The sequence below is a fragment of the Mycetomoellerius zeteki genome, unplaced genomic scaffold, assembly GCF_001594055.1.
Source record: "Mycetomoellerius zeteki isolate Tzet28-1 unplaced genomic scaffold, Tzet1.0 scaffold95, whole genome shotgun sequence".
NCBI classification, from domain to species: Eukaryota; Metazoa; Arthropoda; class Insecta; order Hymenoptera; family Formicidae; genus Mycetomoellerius; species Mycetomoellerius zeteki.
In genome coordinates this window covers 779,319-782,913 of record NW_017257990.1, presented here as the reverse complement: position 1 = coordinate 782,913, position 3,595 = coordinate 779,319, and positions in this window count along the sequence as shown.

The following is a 3,595-nucleotide window of genomic DNA, read 5'->3' as shown; positions in this document are numbered from 1 at the left end:
TATTTTAAAAAACGAATAAAAAATGACTGCGTTCAGCGTTTATTTCGCAAATGTTGGAAGTTTTCTTTGCGCTGATTGTATTATACTTTTAGATCTAAAGGATTGGTGGATTCTATCTTAGCACACAATCATAAAAATGGTTTCAAAACTGTTGTGTTCCGCTGAAACGTACCTATTACGTTAACTAATTGATAATAGCTGCATTCAACAGAGAAAACTAATCAGTTATAATTAATCAAAACTGTCACTTTCTGTTAAATGGCTATTTAAATCTCTTATATGGACATTTTAACGGTGCAGACAGACAGCGACAATAAAGAGAAGAAGCGAGATGGAATATAAGTGCCCTGATTGGTTACATACCTCGCTTGCGCATGTGCAGTTCATTTTTATCCACGCTGACATCAAAGGTGCCGACAGAGAGTTGCGCTACTGTATATACTGTGCTAAAACTCTCTATTGTAGTTGGACCTTAAGACCATGGCACACAAATTCCGTAAAGCCCATGGCACATACAAAAACGTAAGGCCGTAAGACGTAAGCAGTAAGGAAATCGTAAAGCCCATGGCACATACAAAAACGTAAGGCCGTAATACGTAAGCGGTAAAGAAATCGTAAGATTGGATTCACTACTGGCCTTACGGTCCCTATCGTGATTGGCCAATTCGCTTAAGTCCATGGCACATACAAAAACGTAAGGCCGTAATACGTAAGCAGTAAAGAAATCGTAAGATTGGATTCGCTACTGGCCTTACAGTCTCTATCGTGATTGGCCAATTCGCTTACTGATTATGTCTTACGGCCTTACGTTTTTGTATGTGCCATGGGCTTCACTGATTATGTCTTACGGCCTTACGTTTTTGTATGTGCCATAGGCTTGACATTGGATTCGCTACTGGCCTTACGGTCTCTATCGTTATTCGCTTATTGATTACATCTTACGGCCTTACGTTTTTGTGGGTGCTTTCCAGCAAGGACATAGTCAGACACTGTGTAACACAGTGAGTCGTTTCATCCTTGTTTAACGTTGGCAAATAACAAGGATGAAATGATTCACTGTGTTACACAGTGTCTGAGGCCGGAATCAGACAACGCATTGAATATTGAGATTGAAGATTGAAAGATTGAAATTTGACCAATCAAAACAATAGGAGCTAAAATTCCTTTGTCCTCACTGGTCAAATTTTAATCTTCAATCTTCAACCTCAATCTTCAATGTGTAGTCTGATTCCGGCCTTACTATGTCCTTGCTGGAAAGCACCCTGTATGTGCCATGGGCTTTACAGTAACCCACAGAACATATACCAAAGAGAAGCGCAAGCTCCGTAATAAGCGATGGAAATGGAGAACGATCGTCACGCCTCAAGTGGTCTGGCAGAGAACTAATATCCTATAATGTGTGAATATAGTATATATATATATATTTACATACAACGTGTGCGGCAGATGCTTCAATATGCTCCTTCTCACTCTGATGAATGCGTTCAACGCGAACAAACCTACACATTTCCAGGTGTCGAGAGAGAGAGAGAGAGAGAGAGAGAGAGAGAGAGAGAGAGAGAGAGAGAGAGAGAGAGAGAGAGAGAGAGAGAGATCTATTTGTTATTTATATATTGAGAACGTTATTTGTCGTCATTTTAACGTCAAAAGGACATTAAAGATGTTTCTTGACAACTTTAATGTTAACTTAAGAAATGGACGAATCATAGTCGATTATTCCCCTCAAGTTCGACTATAATTGGTCAATTTCTTACGACTTATGGCGCGGTCCCATGGTGCGGAACGTATACACAATGTGGAACGATGTTGGTTCAATCGCAAGCATTCCGTCAATTGCGCTCCGCCGATATGTCTTTTCTAAACCAATCACGAGCGTTCCGCTAATTCCGCATCATGAGATCGCCACTATAAGTGGTTGTAGCTGTAAGGCCGGAATCAGACTACGCATTGAAGATTGAGGTTGAAGATTGAAGATTGAAATTTGACCAATAAGGACAAAGAAATTTTAGCTCCTTTTATTTCGATTGGTCAAATTTGAATTTTTCAATCTTCAATCTCAATCTTCAATGCATAGTCTGATTCCGGCCTTATGGGTCTTCTACAATAAGCCATTAGTTATAAATCAGAAGTTAAAAGCTAAAAATTGACGACTGTAATTGGTTAATTTCCAGCTTCTAACTTCTAATTTACGACTAACGGCTTATAGACTACGTTTACACGCACTGGTAAAACCGTTTTAGTTAAAACCGGTGTTAGATGTCCTGTAAACGTCTCTTAATACAGATGTTATTAAAACCGTTTTAGTAAATCCAAACCTCTTCTGAAACAGTTTTGGCATTACTAAACCGTTTTACAAAAGTCGTATAAACGGTCTTCAATCGATTTAACATATCAAAATTCGATGTTACCAACTTTAGACGTTAAGGTTAAAAAATGACAAAGGATATTTCGTCTCAGGTTCCGTATCAGGTTATATGGTGCGTTCGGGGAGATGCTAATAGCGCTACTTCTGTCATTCTATCTTCGTTGTTTATTAGACGTAAAACAAGGATAGAATGACACAATAGCGCTAATAGCGTCTCCCTGAACGCACCTATAAAGCTACTTTATTTTTGGCGGAAGTAAAATACGCCTGATCGTGTAAACAGGCACCAACACCGATTTTAACTAAAACGTGTAAACGTAGTCATTGTAGAATGCCTGTAAGAATTAACCAATCATAGTCGAATATTCTTTTCATATTTGGCTGTGATTGGTGAATTTTTACAACTACAAGCACTTACAACTACATTTACCAAATGTAGAATAGGCTTTATGCCTGTTTTACAATATGAAGTCTGTTTTTTATTGCTGCACTTTCTGAACTAGTACACACAGTGCAATAAGTTGAAGTGAAACAAATATATGTTTGTTTCACTTCAATTTATTGCACCGGTCCAGAGCAGTGTTGTTCCATTGGAAGGTTTTCCTTCATTTGAAAGGTTTTAAGACCCATCGAAAGGTCGAAGGAAGGTTTTTGAAAATGAATGAAAATGGAAGGTTTTTTACTAATGTAAACTACAAAATACGTATACTTTATTCGGCGAGAAGAAATTATCGATCTGCGTTTCAAAACTTTACTCGAGTAACTAATGTCTACAATAGAAGTCATAGCGGTCATAAGATCTCAAGTCGTAAAAAATTGACCATTGTAATTATAGTCGATTATTCTTCTCATTATTATTTTCGATTATTCGACTATGATTGCTTAGGAAAAAATGTTTTATATATAATTATATACAATTATGTAAAATATGTCCATTTACATACAATTACATAAAATTATATGACTAATAATAATTTGAATGTCGCATGAGCGATGTTCTTTGTGAATTTCTGCAACTTACAATTAAGCATGAATAACTTTATAAAAAAATCTTAAATTTTTTTCGGGAAACACGTGTCTCATATTTTTATCTGTAGAATACGTCAGCAAATTAAAAAAAAAAAATTAAAAATGACGATGTTTCAAACGTCCCACATAAAAATATACTGCTAGTGAAATAAGTAAATTCGAATAGTATGAGAGAGAGAGAGAGAGAGAGAGAGAGAGAGA